We start from the raw sequence: 16004 nt of genomic DNA on the forward strand, positions 1-16004 counted from the left end.
TGATGAGAGACATAAGATTAGAGAACTACGTGGTGGTGGTGGGGATGAGATTTGATATTAGTTAAGATATTTTTAATTTGATCTGACAACAATCTACTTGGTGCTTTGGAACTTTCAGTGAAAGAACAGGAAACGCAGTTCTCCTTTAGAAAAGAAAGAACTGTTTGCAGCATCTAAGACTTTGGCATCACTTAAAACCCAAAGCTGCCTGTGGGCTTATTTCCCATTTCTTTTTGCCACCAGAACGCACTTTCTATTTCCAATTGTACAGTATTAATTCAGTTGATTTGATGTCATACTTTTACTATGTACTTTGTTTTCCCTACTCAGTACTTTATGCTAGAAATAAATATCTTAAATATAAATGGACGAATACGCCTGGTCTTTCTATAGTGTCTCTATTTTTTCTCTCAAATTCATTCTGTCCTGTTTCCATCTCATTAGCAAACATTCTCCTATACAGTCTGCATGGAAACTTCCATATGCACCCTACTTCAAATAGAATAGAATAGAATAGAACAGAATAGAATAGAATAGAATAGAACAGAATTCTTTACTGCCAAGTGTGATTAGACCAGTGTTTCCCAACCTTGGCAACTTGAAGATATTTGGACTTCAACTCCCAGAATTCCCCAGCCAGCGCTGGGGAATTTTGGGAGTTGAAGTCCAAATATCTTCAGGTTGCCAAGGTTGGGAAACACTGGATTAGACACACAAGGGATTTGTCTTTGGTACATATGCTCTCAGTGATTTGAGAGCATTTTCACTGAGGCAGCCTTCATCAGCGGCATATTGGATGTGCACAATTTATTATTGTGCACAATATATATTTCTTCTAACATATACTGTACACATTAGTAAATTAAGTTCTTTAGTGTAAGTCTTTTGTATACATTCTTTGTCTGAAAAATTGTATTTAAAAAATCTGGTAAGTGAAAAAAATGATAAATTTAAAAAAAAATATAGAATACATGTACTTTACGGTATCTTATACAATCATGAACCAAATAAGTAACTTCCAAATGTCCCCTGTACGAAAAAGAAGAATATTTTTCCCTCATGTTTCAGTCTTCAAAGTCCTTTCTACATTGCATGCCCAGATCCTCCTTAGAGCTACTGATTAATTTTGCAGAGACCATAAATTCATATTTCAAACCCAAATTCACAGGGTGTCAGCCTGTGAAATAACACCCCCAGGTGAAGTATTGGAAGGAAATCCAAAAGGAACTTGCAAGATGAATGTGATGTTTGCTAACTAGAACCAGCATGCTGGTTTGTTATTTTTCACTGAGTAATCACAGCTGGCTCTATTCAGAGACTGAAAAATATAATGGTAAAAATATGCAGGTTTTGAAAACCTGCACACCAAAAATGTTCAGGTTTTGAAAGCAATGCACACACAGCAGATAGGGCCTTGTTAATTATCAGATTTCTAGAGTTAGTCTGTGTTTAAACCAGAGTTAAAACAGCTGTGATATACTGAGCTCATTTAACCTGTCTTTGAAGTATGTTATCTTTGTTATGGAACTGGCCATTTTCTACAAAGGACAAAACCCGTAGTATATAGTTGTGTAAACCCTGCCTAAAATTATTCATGTCAATGAAGCCAAACAAAACAATTTTAAAAATACCAAAATCTTGTTTGGTCAGGAATTGCACATCTTATGAGCAATTAAACATTCAGACCTGTCACAGTTTTGCCAGATCTCCTGGAAACCATTTACATATTACCAAAACCTTTACAAGCATGTTTAAAACCTTCCTCTAAGCCATTTGTGGGAGGATCCGAGGACCCTCTGTCCTAAAAAACCCCCATTGTTGATAGAGCTGGGGTCTCCAGCCTTGACAACTTTAAGCCTGGTGGACTTCAATTCAGAGAATTCCCCAGCCAGCTGAGGAATTCTGGGAACTGAAGTCCTCCAGGCTTAAAATTGCCAAGGTTGAAAATCCCTGTGTTAGAGCATAACCAGAAGAAAGCAGTTACTGAAGATGCAAATATCTTTAGTAACATCTAACAAATACCTGGGCTGTAACAAAGGTAGACCTTCTTCTCAGGAACATTCCAGCCTAATTATGAATTTCTTCTTGAATATTTGGCTAATATGAAATCTTAAAACAACATGTTGCTTGGTTCTAGTTGATTTGGTTGAGTGTTCCCAAGACTGGACAATTAGTACCTTGGATCATTTTTCACCTTTCAGAGGTCAGATTGTAGCTTGGGCATGTTGCTGGATGCATTAGAAATCCTGGATGGCCAGATGGTTGGCCTGCTTATGGGTACTTGGCATCAGTTGATATATCGTCTCCATCTCTCCTTGGAACTGATGGATGCACTTGTCATGGCCCATCCTTTAATTACTTCTACTTAGATCACTGCAAGTTTATAAGTGTACTAAATAAATAAAGTGATGTAATCACTCATTGAAGAATGTTTGGAAAATCCTATCTATCTATCTATCTATCTATCTATCTATCTATCTATCTATCTATCTATCTATCCAATGTTTATGTCGCCCTTCTCCTTAGACTCAGGGCGGCTTACAACATGTTAGGAATAGCACTTTTTTAACAGAGCCAGCATCTTGTCTCCACAATCCAGGTCCTCATTTTACCCACCTCAGAAGGATGGAAGGCTGAGTCAACTTCGAGCCGGTGATGAGATTTGAACTGCTGACCTACAGATCTACAGTCAGCTTTAGTGACCTGCAGTACTGCACTCTACCTGCTGCGCCACCTCGGCTCTTAGATGCAATTAGTGCATCTACTACAAAACCAGGTATTTTGATACACTTTTTACCAGAGAGAGATAAGAGAGAAGTGATGTGTTTTAGAATAGGCGTTGATTGCTTACCTGAACGCCTCTTCTCGTACGGTGAGTGGGTACAGCAGTCACGTGGGTTGCTCCTGTCCAATCCGTTGGAACTGAGCCTAGTATTAAAAAAGACTGCTGGATCCGCCCTTTCCCCAGAATTCGCGAATCCGTAGACTAGGCTCAGTAGTGAAGCTCTTTAATGTTCAACTCTCATGTGTTATAAGAAAATAGAATAGAAGGTAAAGAAGACCACACAAAGGGAGGGAAGTGACTGCTGTACCCACTCACCGTACGAGAAGAGGCGTTCAGGTAAGCAATCAACGCCTATTCTCCATACTGAAGGAGTGGGTCCAGCAGTCACGTGGGACATACCCAAGAGATAGGTCCCTAGGGTGGGAGTACATTGCTATCGTGAGAGATAACGGATTGGAGTACTCTTCTGCCGAAGGCAGCGTCCGCTGATGCGTACGAATCGATTTTGTAGTGCTTTATGAAGGAATTTGGCGAGGCCCAAGTGGCTGCTTTGCAGACTTCTTCCAACGGAGCCTGAGTCGCCCAAGCGGCAGATGTGGCAGCACTTCTGGTGGAATGCGCTGTAATATTCCTTGGAATGGATAGGGAAGCTGTCTCGTAGGCCTTAGAGATGGTCCCTCTGATCCAACGACCTATTACTGTAGAAGACACTCTGGATCCCAAGGATCTGGGATGGTAGGCTATGAAGAGTGCTTCAGACCTCCGGATGGATCTCGTGCGTTGGATATAAACCTTTAGCGCTCTAGTGAGATCCAGAGTGTGCCATCTAGTTGCCAGGGGATGCTCTCGTTGGAGGCAGAAGGAAGGTAATATGATATCCTGAGATCTGTGGAACATGGAACTGACCTTTGGTAGAAAGGTGGGGTCCAGTCGCAGAACCACCTTGTCCTGGTGAAACTGACAGAGGTCCTGTCTGATAGAAAGGGCTGCCAACTCAGATATGTGTCGGGCGGATGTAATCGCCACCAGGAATGCTACCTTGAAGGATAGGTACCTGAGGGACGCAGAGTTCAGGGGTTCGTAAGGTGCCTGAGTAAGAGAGTGGAGAACCCGTGGCAAGTCCCAGGTAGGATATCTGTGGATTTTAGAAGGCCTGAGGTTGGCCACTCCTCTTAGAAATTCTTGGATTTCTGGAAAAGAGCGGAGGGGCTGCCTGCGAGGCCCCGCCAAGACGGAAGAAATGGCGGCCAGGTGTCGGCGGATGGTGCTGGTAGAGAGGCCTTGGTGGAAACCTTTCATGAGGAAGGTGATTATCCTGTGGATGGGAAGACACAGGGGGGATAAGCCCTCCTGCGAGCACCACTGATGGAATTTGGACCAAGTATGGTCGTAGATCCAGTTGGTAGACCCTCTTCTAGACTTCAGGATGATTTCCACTGTGTCCGGGTCATACCCTCGCAGGTCTAAGTCCCTCCGGATAATAGCCAGGCGGTGAGGTGGAACCACTCTGGATCCGGATGGAAGGAGGCCCCCTGTCGCAACATATCCTCCGAAACGGGGAGTCGCCAGGGGTCCTGGACGGACAGTTGTTGGAGGTCCGCGAACCAGGGCCTGCGAGGCCAGTGAGGGGCAATCAGAATTACTCGGGCCTTCTCCAGGAGGATTTTGTTGATCACGTCTGGCAGAATTGGAATTGGAGGGAAGGCATACAATAGACCTGGAGGCCAAGGACTCCTGAGAGCATTGATTGCCTCTGCTCCCGGAGACGGGAACCTGGAGATGAAGCGAGGGAGCTGGGCATTGGCCTTGGTCGCAAATAGATCCAACACTGGATGGCCGAACCTGAGGCAGATTTGGTGGAACAGTGACTGATGGAGGTTCCACTCGCCTGGATCTATGGTCGCTCGCGAGAGCCAGTCCGCTTGGACGTTGAGGCTCCCCGAGATGTGGTCGGCTAGAAGCGACTGGAGATTCTTCTCTGCCCAAAGGCCTAACTTCAGGGCCTCCCTCATGAGAGCCTTGGATCTTGTGCCTCCCTGTCTGCAAATATGGCTTTTGGTGGCTATATTGTCGGTGAGAATCAACACATGCTGGTTGGAGATGTGAGATTGGAATTGTTTTAGAGCTAGAGACACGGCTCTTAATTCTAGCCAATTGATGGGCCTGGAAGCCTCCTCCGGTGACCATGTGCCCTGAGCTAAAAGACCTTGGGCGTGGGCTCCCCAGCCCGAGAGGCTGGCATCTGTGGTGACTACAAACTGGTCGGGGCACCGGAAGGGAGATCCCTTGTCTAGGGCTGGAGAAGTCCACCACTTGAGGGATCTGCGAACCGTCGGTGGGATGGTGATGCGACGATTCGAGTTGCTGTGGCCCGATCTCTGGAATGGTAATAGAAGCCACTGTAGTTCCCTGGCGCGAAGACGGGCCCAGGGGACAATACCAATACATGACACCATTTTACCCAAAAGGGAAGATAGGGTGGCAATGGAGGCAGATTGCTGGGGCAGGATGCGAGCAATGAGATCCAAAATGCTGCGTTTTCTCTCAGTGGAGAGGAAAACCTGGGATATCTCAGAATTAATGATAGTTCCCAGATGCAGAATGGAAGTGGATGGATCAAGGTGGCTCTTTTTAAGATTTATGGAGAAACCATGATTCTGTAGAACCGACATGGTAAAAGAGAGGTCTGCAGCCACACCAGTTCTGGAATTTCCATGAATTAAAATGTCATCTAAATAACATAAAATATGAATGGGAGAGGCCCGGATATGAGCCGCCAAGGATCCCAAGAGTTTAGTGAAAACTCTGGGAGCTGAGGAGAGCCCAAATGGCATAGCCCTATACTGAAAGTGCCTGCCTTGAAAGGCAAAGCGCAGAAATTTCCTATGGACCTTGGCAATGGGGATATGGAGGTAGGCCTCCGTGAGATCCAGGGACACCATAAAGTCTCCCCGATGTAGAGCTGTTAAAATGGAAGATAAGGAATGCATTTTGAATTTCCTATATTTTATGAACCGGTTCTTACTGTTTTTAGGAGAGAGATCGAAGGGAAGGTGTTTTATCGAGAGGAACGAGCATTCACACACATCCGAGGATGCGAACTGAGCGAATTCTGGGGAAAGGGCAGATCCAGCAGTCTTTTTTAATACTAGGCTCAGTTCCAACGGATTGGACAGGAGCAACCCACGTGACTGCTGGACCCACTCCTTCAGTACGGAGAAACTGTTTTTAATTCCCAGCTAGGGGATAAAAAGCAAGCTCATGAGCTCAAAGCCAGCAAATGAATGTGCTGAAGCTGACCAGACTAAGGACTAGCCAGATGAATACCTGGTAGGCAGATTATTTTTTCCCTATTTTCCTCCCCCAAAACTAAGGTGCTTCTTACACTCCAGTGCATCTTGTACTCTGAAAAATACAGTATAACATCCTATTCGAATGACTGACTTTTTTTCCATAGGAATCTCCTAATAGTTTATTATCTCTTTCAGAAGTCCTGTATTGTGCTCCATTAAAAAAACAGGCCAGGCAGGTTGCTTTTGCTAGTAATGTGGTCTCTGAATTTGTTTTAATTTCTTTCTCATGCATCTCCTGGAGTGCATAGCTTGGACCACAAGAGGAATTAGAAATATCTTAACACAAGTAAGATCATATTGTTGGGTGTGGGGTTTTTTTCAAAAGTGGGAACCAGTGGAAAAATTAGAGCAGAGGACATAATCTTCAAGAGAGCTATAAAATAAGGAATATGGGGAGAATCATAAATTCCTCGGAGAGGGGCGGCATAAAAGTCCAATTAATAAATAAATAAATAAATAAAATTAAAGAATAGAAAACAAGGATATAGAAAAATTAAACTTAGTCTGAATGGATGCTATCATTTTTCCTTGTCCATCTTAAACTTGCTCTGTGGCACAAGTATATACTGCATTTAAGAATAATTTCTGTATTCTGAACACAGCCAATATGATAGGGCAAGCATGAATCAAATTAAAATCAAATAACAGAAACAAAATCAATTTAAAAGTTCTACTGGCAAAAGTCAGTCCTGAAGAATGCCAGGATCGTAATGCAGCCTCCAAAACCAAACATAAAACCATTTTTTTTGGTTGTTGAATACAGGTAGTGATGTTTATTGAATACAGGTAGTGATGTTAACTTAAGCAGAATTATAAAAGAGTTAAATAGTAAAAGGATAATGAGAATTGAACAATTATATGAGAAGGACGGGAGAGTTAGCAGAACTCGGCTGGAATGGTGGCTGGGTCAACAGAAATGGCTGCAGATTAATGCAATAAGTAAATATTTAAATAAAAGTGAGAATAAAGAAACTTTCTTGAGAGAAGAAAATTGCTTAGAGAAAATATTAAAAGAAAAGATCAATGATACAAAAGCACTAGCTAGTAATATACATAGAATGTTATCGCAAGCAGAAGAGGAAGTAATAAAAGGTTTGACAAGATTCTGGCAAAATGATTTACAAATAGATGAAAGTGAAATGAAAGAAATAGTAGAAAATATACATAAGATTAAGAACACAAGAGTTAAAGAGATGAGAAGAAAAATTTTACATAAATGGTACACCAGCACAACTTGCACACTTCCAGGGGAAAGAGAAAGGTAAATGTTGGCATGGTTGCCAAAAGAAAGGAATTTTCATGCATATGTTCTGGGAATGTGTAGAAATTCAGAAATTTTGGAAGGAAGTGCAGAATGAAATAAATAAAATGTTAAATATTAATTGGATAATTACAAAAGAAAAAGCAATATTAATTAAATAAAAAGAACGAAGAGATTTTAAAGAAATAAAAACTGCAGCACTGGAAAGTGCTCAAGCGGCAGTGGTATTGGGTTAGAAAGAGTCTATAAAATGGACACTACAGAACTGGTACTGGTACATGGTGGATCACATTCATTTTGAAATCATGGAAATAAGATTAAATAACTTTGATGAAAATAAATTGGAGAAGCTGATGGCACGATGGAATAAGGTGAAAGGTTATATGCTGAGTAGAATCTGTGACGTAAAGGTGAAAAATAAACTCCAATCACTGTTCCAATAATAATAAATGCAAAGTAGAGCCAAGGAAATATATATATATATAAACTAGTAAATATTTGAATCCCACGCAATTGGTGGTGGTGGTGATGGTTATTATCAGTCGGGTGATGGGCACACGCACTGTGCACCAAACATAAAACCTTATGCAGCTCATCACAGGTTAATGTTCCCAGGATGCAGCCATTCATGTTGCCCTACCCCAAAGATCAGTTGGCAATTTTAGATCTCATTAGTTTTCTCTCCAATAACATTAACATTTTTTATTTGCAAACATTTTCCTCTCTGGGAGACCATCCAATCATTCCCTTACATACAGTCTGAAAATCATATTTTAACTGGATTGCCATGAGAATAACTGCCTGTTCAAGGATCACAGTTAAACAGGTACCAGGAAAAAAGCTAAATGTTTAAATAGGCCCTTGATAGACTGTTAAGTCATATCAGCAATTCATTACAGTATGCTGTCCTGGAAGAAAAATTCTTTGTTAATTTGCTGAAGGAAAGTTCATGAAAAAGAAAAATCCACCCCATACTTAATGACCGCAATCCCACCCAGAATGAAAAAGACCAGGAATTTGGCACAAGTCCTTTCTCAGGCTCACTTTACTGTACAAACAATGATTAAATGACCAATCCTGCACAACAGATAAGTCCACCTCAGAAAAATGCAATGGAATGTGATAATATCCATGTTGTATCTAGATGCTTTGTCTGTTTCCTCCCTCCCTCCATCCCATTCAATTTCTCTTAAAGGAACGGCCAGTGTAATAGATTGCACACTGCAAAACAAATCACCCAGAAACCAGGAAGTTAGTGTGGAAACACCCCACATCATTTATCATCTCTCCACTATAATTTAAGCATCCCTCAGTTCCCCCTTAGATATTATTCAGTTACACACTTAACACAATGAAAATAAACGGGCAAATAAAATAGGAAAGTTATAGCTCACATAAAATCAGCAAGCATTTCCCCATGACATTTTCTTTTAAAAAGGACACCAACCGTAGTACTATACTTCCTGAAGAAAATGGATAATAAATGGCTAATGTGTAAGCAGCACTGGAGTCCTGTTTATTTAAACTCTTAGGAGGAGGAACAAATGTAGTAAGGTTAATAGTCCAACTTTAGTGTAAATTGTGTACAGGTTATGGCAATACTGAAGGGTGTGGTGGAAGGATAAATGGAGGGGAAAAAAAGAACTTAGCTTTGAAGTGCTCTTAAGAATGAGAATGCAATTAAATACTGCTCTGTGCCAGGTACAAGCTGTCAGATTATCCCATGGCAGCTATTATAAAATTGGGCTCCTCACTTAGCTCTGTAACATGGCCACCTGCCTGCCAGTATACATTACAGTTTCTTATACAGGGTTTGTAAAAGGAAATGCAGTGGAGGAAGCTTTCCTTCCATCTCAGATTTCCAGATGCTAGTTTTTGTATTGTTTATGCCACACTAATAAATATGTCACGTAAAAAAAGAACAATTTCAAGTTTAGGAAAGCCCTCGTTGACATTTTAAGCATTTCTCCATCTGGAAATTATTCTGATATTAGTAAAGGTTTGGCTCAAAAGTGTTACACCGATCAAAGATATGTCAATGGCAAGGTCTATAAAACAAAGAGCAACAGATATGGAATTGTCTAGGACAGGGGTAGGCAAAGTTGGTTCTTTTATGACATGTGGACCTCAACTCCCAGAATTCCTGAGCTAGCATGATTGGCTCAGGAATTCTAGGAGTTGAAGTCCACAAGTCAGAAAAGAACCAAGTTTGCCTACCCCTGTTCTAGAAGGTCCTAGATCTCACCCCACAAGATTATCATGTGTCCAAAAAAGGTCATAGAGTCTGGACAATTTTTTGTAATTATACAATGTATTTTTTTACCCTAGTCATCTTCAATGGTCAAAGGCTGCAAGAGGTATGGCAGTGATTTCATTCATTTCATAAAAAGTAGGGGGAGACTTGAGTTCTGAAATTCTGGGTTTTTTCCCATTGTGAGACAGTTGGGGATGTCAGTCTAAGTTAGGTATATAATATTTACTGTAACTAATTGTCTTTAGTTTTCCACTGATAACTCCTGGAAAATTTTGTCTATTTTATTCTGTCTTTTCCATCAATGGAATTTAAAAACCTGCAAAACAGGAGGTGGGAGAGCTATACATGGAACAAGAGTTATACACTCTTTTCCCTACACAGATATCCATCTTGTGGTTCTGCATAATATTCTATGTTAAGTTGAAGCAAAACATCATAATCCAAAACTTACTGGGATTCGTATATAGTCCTATCGTGAAGACAAATCCAAGACTTCAATTCTAAGAGGTTAGCAGGCTGAAAGCCATCTGAATCTCAAAAGAGAAGCTCTTCAAAAGATTAAGGTAGTTTGGTGACAAAGAAGGAACATCTTCAGGATCCCACTAAATGACATTGTCTCACAGAATGAAATGGGTCATGCCCCTCCCACTGGATCTGATGGGACAGGCAGAAACAATTAGATCAGTGGTTCTCAACCTGGGGGTCAAGACCCCTTTGGGGGTCAGATGACCGTTTCAAAGGAGTCACCTAAGAAGACCATGGGAAAAGACAAATTTCCCATGGTGTTAGGAACTAAAGTGTCTATTTTGGTGCTTTGGAACATATTTTTACAATCTGACCAATGAGGCATTTACAGTGGGGGTGTCCCTCTGATCTTCCTGCCAATCAATTTAAAGCTCTATTGGGAGAATTGGCGCTAGACTTATGGTTGGGGGTCACCACAACATAAGGAACTGCCTTAAGGGGTCACGGCATTAGAAAGATTAAGAACCACTGAATTAGAGACAGAAGTCCTATAAATGAGATGACCTTGTGCTGTGCAGGGATTTATAGACGACAAGTAATTCAATTCAATTCAATTCAATTTATTAGATTTGTATGCCGCCCCTCTCCGAAGACTCGGGGCGGCTCACAACAGTAATAAAAACAGTATAACAATGGAACAAATCTAATAATAAAATTATACTGTATTTAAAAAAACCCAACAATTTAAAAACCATACAGCACATACATACCAAACATAAAATATAAGAAAGTCTGGGGGAGATGTCTTAATTCCCCCATGCTTGGCGATATAGGTGGGTCTTGAGTAACTTACGAAAGACAAGGAGGGTGGGGGCTGTTCTAATCTCCAGGGGGAGTTGATTCCAGAGGGCCGGGGTCGCCACAGGGAAAGCTCTTCCCCTGGGGCCCACCAAACGACATTGTTTGGTCGACGGGACCCGGAGAAGGCCAACTCTGTGGGACCTTATCGACCACTGGGATTCGTGCAGTAGAAGGCAGTTCCGGAGGTAATATTTTAAATTGCACCCAGAATCTAGTGAAAGCCAGCGCAGCTTGTAATACAATCTGTAATGACATTATATGGTGCACCTTAAACCTGCTTGCACCACTGAATTCTAGACCAACTGCTTCTTCTGAATACTCAAAGGCAGCCCCATGTAGAACACATTACTGTATAATAGTCCAGCCAGGAAGTGACTAAGTAGGACTGACCACAAGCAGAACCTCCCAATCCAGAACTGGGCATAATTAGCATATAAGGTAGATTTATACATAGCCATAGCTGCCACCTGCTCCTTAATAAAAAGCAATATTATTACCAGGTTTATGGGGGGAATACAATTATCCCAGTCAGAAAATTAGTAGGAGGCCTAAAACTCAGAACCACTCCGTTTTGCAAGGGTTCAGTTCGTCATCCAGATTTCCAAAACCCACAGGCCCTGGAAAAGAACTGGGAAGGTACTGAATTGCTGAGGGCAGTGGTATATAGCTGAATATCATTACCATACTGGTGATACCTAACCCAGAGTTTCCCAACCTTTCCGGCCTTGTTGAACAGCGTGGGGACATGGGGTTGGTTCTACATGAGCAGTGGGCAAGCACATGTGCATTTCCATTTGCACAAGCATGCATACCACCCATGCAAACGGGACACATGTGTTTGCCCAAGTGGGGATGCATGTGCTCACATTTGCCTGCCACCTCCATGGACTGATTCCAAACGGCTCCAGGTCCAGTAGTAGTCCGTATTCCGGTGGTTGGGGACCTCTGACCTAACCACGTCAATGAATAACCCAACACAATTATTAATTGGTAAGATACGAACACTGTCAAATTTATGCCATGCAGGCTTGTTCTTAGCTTAAGTGGTTCCACAATAGTTTCATTGGGCACAAAAGTTTTATCTGAATATAAGCTCAGAAAATTTCTGCATGTACATCAGGTTTACGTAACATGGTTTGACTCCATTAACCCCAACTGAAAATTTCAGCAATGTACTGCAGCCCATTAGTTGTCTGCCAATCTCCCTGGCTATTGCAACTTTACTGAGGTAAACCAAGGTGGTTTATTTACTCTGGAAATTGCCTGAAACAGCCAATTTTGTGATTGTGATCATCACAAATGGTATGAATCTGATAAAAAAATCTGAGTGTGCTGTCATACAAGGCACTTGGATGAACTAATTAGATGAACCTTTAGTTCAAGTGCAATATTATCAATTCAGATATTTGGCTTCATAAGTTAAGATCTTGTTTTATCACATATCATTCATTTCTGAACTGTTCTCCACCTTGATCCCTACCCATGCATTAAGATCTAGATGGAAATGGTTTGGTTTCTGGTGTTGAGGAAGAAATGAAATATTTTCTTCAACAAATGAATTTTCCAAGGTGCTTTAAAATCCTTTAAAACCCTTGTGAAAGTTCACAACCAAACAAAACAGTGAAGTTTCTGGCTCAAATCTGAATTAGTTAAACTTTCAAAATATATATACAACACAAACTGTGAGAAATTTTCAATCCAATGAACCGTAATAAATGATAGCTATCAGGAACACCATGTGCTAAATGGCAAGCCAAGCTAAAACAGTTCAGAATTGCTGGGACAATTGCTAGGACAGAGAGAAACCATACAAACTTCAGCAAGAGTGATTGAATATATTGAAGAGCAGGGAACAGAAGCAGGAACAAATCCCCCCCTCAGAGAAAAATAACAATAATAATGAAAGCAGTATGAGTTTGACAATCTCTGCAATGAGAATCCAGTATATTCTAGTTCATTTATAAAAAGGCAGCTGTCTATTCTACTCTAAGCTGTTTCAGAGAGGCACAACCCTTGGGGTTTGAAGGGCGTCTTTAAACAATTTAAACAATCAACAAGGTAAGAATAATACAATACTATAAAAGGGCTGATTTTTGTGTGTGTGTGTGTGTGTGTATTTTTGTATGTATGTATGCATGTATGTATTATATATGCATGTATTTAGTGTGCTGCCCACCTCCAAGAGGAAATGACTTACAACCAAGTAACAAGTTAAAACATTAAAATAATAAAAAGTATGTTAAAATTAACTAGAAATCATCAAAGATGGGAAGGGAGCAAGATGTACACGGGGTGGAGTCTTACCTCAGCCCTTCCAGGATAGTATATCCCCACTGGAGCCCCAGGCCAGGGGGTAGGCAAAGTTGGCTCTTCTATGACTTGTAGACTTCAACTCCCAGAATTCCTGAGCCAATCATGCTAGTTCAGGAATTCTGGGAGTTGAAGTCCACATCCCATAGTAGAGTCAACTTTGTCTACCCTTGCCCCAGGCCAATTGGCACAGCCAGGTTTTCAAGCTTTCAGAAGGTCAAAAGGGTGGGTACAGGTCTCAAATTGAGGGGGGTTGGGTAGACATGATGTTCTAGAGCAGAAACCTTGGAGGGGAGGAGTCTGGCCTGGCCTGATTCATATTTCATTGGGGATAATCCCTCCCCAGAACCTGAGATTAAACAGATACAGAAAATAAAATGGAACATCACTAGATCACATTGCTGCTACAACCTGCATTACCAAGTCAAAATGCTACTCAAGGGCAACCTATAAAAGCAATTTTCAATTTTCAACAGTTTTCCTTTCTAAGGTAGCAACAGAAGCTTTTCCAACCTCTAGTCTTTTATGTATGTTGGACTATTTTCATTATGCTTCCTGCTAATATGGGAAACTGCATATGGATATGCAGATAGAGTTTCATTTTTCAAATTAATTCACAGCTCATATCACTGCTTCTTTCTACAACTCCCATGGTTCATGCTGGTATGATAAACACAGAAAAGGGGCATTGGTTTTACCTGATAAGCTCCTTTCTGTAGCCGTGGAGACAGTATCCAAGAAAGGGTTAACTCCGTCTATTGCCCAATGGGACTGAGTCTGCAAAATAGATGACATGCCTACACTTCCTGTGACAAAGGTGTTGATGCAGACTACTGTGGTGCTCCCAGAGTTCACAAAATGTTGTAGTAAGCCAGGACGAGACGTTAATCCAGGTGGGACTGGATGCTGTCTCCAATGCTACAAGAAGGAGCCTCTCAGGTAAGACCAATGCCCCTTCTCCATGTTAGGGGAGACAGCATCCAGGAATGGGACATACCAAAGAAGGCTGTCCTATCGGTAGGGTGCAGCCTGGTCCTGAACTGTCTGATCAGATCAAACACTTGAACTACAAGCCCCACTTATTATGAGTGTCGGTCTGGAACTGTTGTAGCCATAAGAGCCACCTAGTGGCTACAGAAGACCCAATAGATTTGGCCATAAAACGAACCACATTAAGCATGGCATCGGCTGAAAATTCTAAGGCCACCATAACATTCAAATCTTGGTGTGGCCTTGTGTCATCTACTGGTGATCTATCCTACAACTGCCTGAGCGAAAGCAGGGAAGCTCTATTTAAAAAGGCAGCAGCCGTAGAAACCTTTAAAGGCCAGGTATCAGCCTGATGAACTTTATTCAATAATTGCTCTGCCCTCTCGTTCTCAGATTTTAAAACTTCTTCAGGGAGCCCATGACCACGGAGTGAGAGGCCTGGGCCACTCGTGGACCGTCCACCTTGGCAATCTGAAGCACGCTATAGAGTGTAGGTTCCACATTATAAAGGCATTTGTCTAACTTACTGGGATTGAGGCCTGAACCTGGCGATGCCCACAGTTTCTGGACAATGTCAAGGAAGAGCTTGAGTGCTGAATTTACTTCATCTCCACCCTGGGCTCTGCAAAGAGAGGATCTGTAGGATCAGCTTACCCCGATACAGGATCCTGGGGCATTGGATTTGATCTCAAGTGGGTGGTGTTTTTTGCCTTGAACAATAAGGATTTGAAGAGCTGAGAACGAAACAAACCAACAAAGGAAGATAGTTCGGGTTTAAGGCCCTAATCCTCAGATATATCAAAGTCTCTGATTTCTCCCTCTTCTCCTACCTGAAGAGGTTTGGGACAGGGCTTGACCTCGAGTTTCACATTCCTCCTCCAATAGTGGAATGGCCTGGTGGTGTCTCTGGCTTCTGGAAGAACTAAGTCTTTCATTCAGAAAAATCAAGAAACTGGTTCTAGCATAATAGCATTATTCATGGGTATAAACCCAATCAAAAATAAGAGCTGCCACTATTATGGACAAGAGCACACATTAATGTACCCAAAATACCACCACCAGATTTTTAGACTGAATTATAATTGCCATTTTTCCTCCATCACTACCATTCAACTGCAATTCAGGTTTGAAGCTGATTTGTAACAGTTAACATAAACTTGGCTAAAAGATTGGTGGGGGAGAGAAGAAATAGAACAAGTAAGAAAGTTGAACTGAGATTTTTTTTAAAAAATCGATTATTAAGTCTTTCATTTAGAAAGAAATTGATAACACATCATGCCTCTGGTTTTACCTGTAAGGCCTAAGAGAGTGCCTAGATAAGTGCATCTTTCCTACATACTGAAGCCGTTCCCTAAAGTGCAAAGATGCACCAGTTTCTTTCACATTCTGGAAACACAGACAGACACAGAGAAATAATAATAATGTAAGTTCCAAAACCATAGAAGCCCTTACAATTCAGCTAGACGATCATTTTGCCAGATTTTACCAATTCATTCGGCTGGGATTCCAACCCTGCACTCTCAATTATTGCAGATATTGCAGATAACAGTCTGCTCTAGCTAAATTTTGATTCTAAGGTTTGTGGAAATCTTAAATTATGGTTGAAATGAATTGTTATTCCAAAGCCCGAACACAGACCCCCTCAATCAGCATTTTATATTTATTTATTTATTTATTTATTTGGTTGGTTGATTGGTTGGTTGGTTGGTTAGTTAGTTAGTTAGT

General features: G+C 41.4%; 1 pseudogene; it reads right to left on the bottom strand.

Moving 5' to 3' along the window:
• LOC139156620 (cytochrome P450 2K6-like) overlaps nt 1-15620 on the bottom strand; it is a 69132-nt pseudogene extending 53512 nt beyond the window's left edge.
• Nucleotides 15621-16004: the final 384 nt, after the last annotated feature.

This window comes from Erythrolamprus reginae, chromosome 1 (assembly GCF_031021105.1).
Source record: "Erythrolamprus reginae isolate rEryReg1 chromosome 1, rEryReg1.hap1, whole genome shotgun sequence".
NCBI classification, from domain to species: domain Eukaryota; kingdom Metazoa; phylum Chordata; class Lepidosauria; order Squamata; family Dipsadidae; genus Erythrolamprus; species Erythrolamprus reginae.